The sequence below is a fragment of the Etheostoma spectabile genome, chromosome 6 (assembly GCF_008692095.1).
Source record: "Etheostoma spectabile isolate EspeVRDwgs_2016 chromosome 6, UIUC_Espe_1.0, whole genome shotgun sequence".
Lineage (NCBI taxonomy): Eukaryota > Metazoa > Chordata > Actinopteri > Perciformes > Percidae > Etheostoma > Etheostoma spectabile.
In genome coordinates, this window is record NC_045738.1 from 15339459 (window position 1) to 15345873 (window position 6415).

Below are 6415 nucleotides of genomic sequence, written 5' to 3' on the forward strand. Positions count from 1 at the left end.
GAGAGAGAGAGAGAGGCGAAGAGAGCTGTTTGTCTTCTCCTGTGTAGACTCTGTTAACCGGGGGGCGAAAAAAATAAAAAATATATCCCAGACACTTAGTTTGGCTCTCAGTGCCTTGAAGGAAAATATTTTAGAAAATGCATGTGAAGAAAAAGGTAAAATATAAACTGTCCAATGACTTGACAGAAATATGTTATTTCGGTTTGTTCTCGGAGAACAGGATGGGGTCTGCGCGTCCTGACCAGTCGCCACTTGAGCTTAATTAGCCTGCTCCCGTAGGTCTCTGTTGGTATGCAGCGCGTCTCGTCGCTCCGCACTCGGCGCGTCGCAGGGAGCAGCAGTGAATGTGAGGCTCACAAGAAATGCCATGATTGACAGTTCAAGGAGAGCCCCTTTCTCCCAATCACCGGCCCCAAGGAAGGAGGCGGGATTTACGGTTGCACCGATGTCCCGCTCGGAGAGGCCGGCCGAGGAGCCTCAGCGACCAATCGGAGCTGCGCGGTGGGCGGGCAGAGCGCGAAACGAAGCACGGCGCGGTGATAATGCAATGTGATTTATAGCCAGTTCGGTGTTGCTGCAGTACTCGGAGAAAACAGTCCACCGGGGGACAGACGGGCATAATAACTACAGGGACAGAGGTGTGTGTGTGTGTGTGTGTGTGTGTGTGTGTGTGTGTGTGTGTGTGTGTGTGTGTGTGTGTGTGTGTGTGTGTGTGTGTGTGTGTGTGTGTGTGTGTGTGTGTGTGTGTGTGTGTGTGGGGGGGGGGGTGCCATATGGGCTCCAGTGCGTGGGTTTTGGAGATGATAAATGAAAACAGAATGAGGTTGAATGACAAGTTGTGCTGCTGATAAGCAGATGTTACTCAATTGCGAAAAATGAATACTGTCAGGCCAGAGGAAGACATGCACATGCACACATAAGTTGTGGGTGCACTGGGTGGAGTGTCAGAGCAGATTGGAACGGCACTGCAGAAATCATCCCATCTGACTTAATCACACTGCTAATCTAATGACAGGCGACATAAACCCATGTAGGAAGACACTTTATATTCATGCAGAAGTACTAATGAGCCATTTATAAACATGTTAGTTGCTGCATCTGGTACTAAAAGAGTGAGAAGACGTTGCTTATGTGAAGATCTAATTTTCTTTAAGAGGCCTTTCACTAGGGATATAATCATCTTGCATGAAAGCTACAAGCCAGAGACAGACAAACAGGAAGCTATGAAACTCCCAGAAAACTTAAATTCTAAATGTATGCATTCCTCCCCGAAATTTTGCAGTTTGTTACAGTCACATTGCATCAGCGGACCTCCTCGGTCAGAAACATGTAACATACAGCTCACACAGTGGGTCCATTCCTTGCATATTAACTGTATGCCCAAGTTGATTATTTCCATATTAGCTGATGTATTGTTCTGTTTTTGACTGTTACACTTGTTTCTTTATTCCCCAAATAACCAATTAATGCTCTATTACTGCTGAGTGTATAAGTAACAAAGCTGACGAATCTATATGCTGATGTATAGTATTTGGACAGAATTACAATAAATACAGTTGATTAACTGACTGCATATCTGCTTCAGATGAAAGATGGGGAAAGATCAACAGGCACGCACTGACAAAAACCAGGACTGATTTATGAGTCAGCTAATCAAAGCCCAGCATTTACTTTCAGTGTGTGATTTGTTTGTAAATACTTAATATCCTGTATTAATTTAATTTGACACAGAGGAGTAAATAAGGAGCCAGTCATGTTCATAATGTTAACCACTCGCTCATTACACCGTTATTTCTGAATGTTACTTTCTAGATAATATATGTACATAAATAAAAAGTGATCTCAAGTTTGGCTTGAGGGAAACTGCAATTCAATCAGGAGAGACATGTTTGCGGATATGCAAAGAAGATTTATTGTACAGCTCAAATAAAATGTACAAAGTCTAGACTCCATCGCTATATGAATCTTTTATTTATACATATATACATATATATAGGGGTAGAGACCAGTGGTGGCGATGAAGGAGCCCGAAGACCAGAGCAAAGGAGGCTCCGGACCGGTCAGCTGGAGCAGAGGACTGGAGGTGTAAGGGGAGGGGGAGTTTTCACCCTTTGCCTGCAACGACAGCTGAATAGCAAAGGGAGAAAGGATTATTTAAAGCAGGGTTTTGACTCTGTGATTGGCCCTTGCCATTTATGTACGATTCTACAGCTGATTCGAGTTAGGTAGAGCATTGGTTAAGAGTGAGGTCTTCCTGAAAGGATTTACACTGAGATACATTCCTATCAGGAAAGCCTAGTTGCAGATATGTGACAGTTATACACAGCATGATTAAATATACATTTAGTTGGATAACGGCTGAATTGATTTAGGTGTGCATCAATTAATAGTTAGGTCTTCCTGAAAGAATATACCCTGAGCTACATTACATGCTATTGTTTGTACAAACCAATTGCACAGTATGCTACACTGTTCCTCTAATCAGCATGTCCTCCTCTTCCTCCTCTTCGTTTGAACATACAATAGTCACACAAATGCCGCAGGAAAGTTATTGTACAGATTCCACATTAGCCTTGAAGCATTGCCTCAGCACTAAAAAAAACCTCCTGATCCACCTGATCCAAACAAGAGATGCTGTATATGCACGTCACGAAGCTTCATTAATGACATACATGATTACATTTAGCAATTCAGCTGGGTTTCCATCTACTCACGGATATTATTTATAAACCTGCCACAAGTTGCAGTTTGTTTGTACTCAGTTGTTCCAAGTTATTCAATAAAAGTAGAAACACCTGCAAAAATGTTGACATGAATTTGCATTTTGACTCCGATTTTACAAAGTCAATTACCCTCAGACCTCGCCTGCTCCCATCACACTCCATGACAACCTGAGCGCAGGAGGAGCAGGCTTAGAAGAAGACAGAGGAATATTTCTTAATTTTGGAAATACTGACATTCACAAGGAAGTGGTGTTGTATTCTGCACTGCAATTAAAAGGAAAAAAAGAAATTACTAATTTACACATGCAACACTTTCTGTAGATACATGCTCATGTGTACATACACACATTGAGAGTCTGTTTTATTACTTACAGTGGTTCTCTATTTTATCAGTCTATCGTATCTTTTTGGAGCTGAAAACACTGCTGACAGGTGGATGGAAAAGCACTGTGTGCGAAGAATAGACTGTAAGTAATACTTTCAGACCACTCGGCTGGTGACCCAGACTGGCTAGCCAATGGAAATGGTCTCTACAAGGTATGTGATTTGTCCTTCGCAACCACAAAGATATAAATGAAACTATAAATTAAAAAACACACGGAAAAGTGGACTGTCAAGTCAAACTACGCAAATTTAAAATCTGGATTTTAAAGAGAATTAGCGGGACTGGTTTTACAGTGAAATACTGTAGGCCAGTGGAATGAAAGGTTGCTGGTGGTTAGCAGGGGCGTCAGTTTGGTTTAAAATGTGCTGGGGACAGAGACGCATTCATTTTTTTTCTTCTCTCTTTCACGCAGGCCATGTTTTGAAAGACGCTGTCCTGTAGCTTACTAATGTAAATGAAAGAAAATGTATACAAAAATGTGATGATGTTGTTTTATGAAGAAGAAAGCCTTAAGTTTTCAAAAAGCATTTGACACATGACCCACTATGTTCTGCTTCATGTACCCATGTACCATGTAGACAATGTGACATGACGTGACATCAGACTCAGAGAGAGGAGCTACAAAGGAAAGAAGCATGGTGTAGCCAGCGCAGCAGAAGAACAGCTGTGTCTGTTCCTGGCCTGCGGGGACATTTTTGTGGATTCGTTGGCATCTGTCGCTCAAGAATAATGTGTTACGAACTTTATTTCTTTTTTAACTAAATTGAGCTTGAGGTTTTCAAAAAAAGGGGTGGCTACAAAATGACAAAAATCTGATAGGTACGCGTCCCCACCGTTCCCACCAAAATGAACGCCTATGGTGGAAAGGATGGGGAATATGCTCATGTTAATCTTCAACTCCAATGAACCTCGCTCATTCCACAGAAAATATTTTTTTATTGAGGAATGTATGAGGTAAAAAACATTTTTTGAAGCGTTACAAATCGTTTGAGTTGCTGTAAGGGAAATGTATTAAGCTGTTATGTTGTTGAATTAATCTTTCTTCTAAATCTGCAGTTTCTACTTTTATACAGAATGTCTAGACTGAATGTATAGATGTATGCATACACATTTGAACCTGCTCACACCAAAAGTTGTGTTCCTCTTTGATAATGTAATGGAAGAATTTAATGCAAAGGAAATGTTCGAGGTGCCCAGCCACTGTTGTTCAGCATCTTTATTGTTGCAAATACTTAAAAGAGGAATGGTTGGGTGCTCAGATAGCTCAGTTGGTAGCGCGGGCACCCATATGAAGAGGTTTACTCCTCAGCGCACCGGGCCTTGGTTGACTCCGACCTGCGGCCCTTTGCTGCATGTCATTCCCCTTTCGTGTCTTCATCTGTCCTGGCAAAAATAAAGGCTGAAAATGCCCAAAAAATAATCTTAGATTAGATAAAAAAGATAGGGCACAAGATTAACAAGCACTGAAAAAAGACTAAAGAGTACAAATATACAGCCCCTCTCTTCCCTCCTCACACATAAAAACCCCGTGTAACATTATGTGCTTTGAACACTTTTTTCTTCTACTCGCAGGAGAATAATAAAATAACATGAACAAGTCCAGTGTTACCTACGTTCTTTGTTTTCTGCTATTGCCTCATTGCACTATTGCCTCAACCTGTCTATATTGTTTCTGTTTATAGTGTGTATATATTGTTTGTTTTGTTGTTTGTTCTCTATGTGTAAGCACATTGTGAGCAACGATGATCCAAAACAAAATTCCTTGTATGTGTACTCATACCTGGCAAATAAAGCTGATTCTGATTCTCCACCAAACATTTAAAGAGACTTTTCACATTTTCCACCAACATTGCCTAAACTTGACCAGAGCTGGTTATTTCTGGCCTAAACATGACAAACAATAACGTTTTTTCTCTGGAAGACTTATCTGTGTATCCAGTATGATTTGTCATAATGATTAGCACATGTCTGAAAGGTTTCAAGTGAAGCAGTGTAAGTACAAAAGAAAAACAGGAGACAATCGATACTGCCAACTAGTGTTAATGAGATATGAAAATGAAGCAGCACTAACCTCATAATATAAAATCTTTAAAACATGTAATTCTGTCATTTGCTTTCGCCTAAACTCCACCATACTTTGCCCTAATTTTGTGCCACGGATTATCTTTCCAGAGTGGGTGAACATTTTTCCAAATAGTGGCTATTGAAACCCCTGATTTCCACCAACTGCAGAACGTCTGCGGGTCTGCTTCAGAACGGCGGCGGAGTCAATAGGCGGCCATTAAAGTCGATGTATACATTTTCAGCTTTGGTGATTTGTAGCCCTCCGGAGCAGATACGGAGAGCTTTCATTTTTGCCGCATGCCGGAGAGCTCCGCTTCAATTCACCACAGGGCAGATTGTACGGGACAGAAAATAAAGCACAGAAACAACATAAAACATCCGGTTCATTTTCAAAATGAAATACACTGTTCTCACAGCAGATCATATTTTCCTGCACTAATAATAACTTGTATAGCTTTTTCAAGGACCTAAAGTTGCTTGAAAGTATAATGGGCAGAGAGACAGGGCTGAAGTCAACAGGTCAGAGGTTTTGTGTATCTGTTTATAGAAACTACATCCCGTTATATCGTGCGATCATACGTGAATTTGGGAGATCTCATGGGTCCTTGTGATTTCCGCTGTCAGTCATGGCCGCAGCCGTTCCCCAACAAATCCGGACCTGATAGGTGTTGAAGGACGGCGGAGCACGGAGCCGACACGCAGTGGAACCGATCCGCAGCTGTTCTGCAGTTGGTGGAAATCCAGGGTCAGGCTTGGGGACAGAACTCAGGCGCAGACTGGAGTGGTGGAAAGGAATCGTATTTACATATTAGACAGTGAGAATGCGCTGGCAGTGGGGGTGCTGGGTATGAAGCTGGCTGGCGCTGACAGTTGAGGTGGTAGATCCGATGATGGCTAAGCACGCAGTGGAGGTACTGGGTCTGGAAAAAGGTTGGGTTGGCAGAGGATGGGCTGGGTCCGTGGAAAGGCTGATCTGAGTATAAGTACACATACATGGTCATTTTGAAAAACTGAGACATTTCCCTTTGCTTGTGCCCTTCGTTTACACGCAAACGGAGAATTCGCCTCTAAAAATTATTCTTTCTAAAAACTCCGGCCAAAGTGGAGATTTTGGAAAACTTCGTTTGCACGTTTGCATGTAAATTGAGACAGAGTTTTAGGCAGCCGAGGAAGTGAGGAAGAGAGGAAGTGATTCATTGCGTTTGTTGCTATTTTTGGGATTCTGATTGGCTAACGTGGGCTT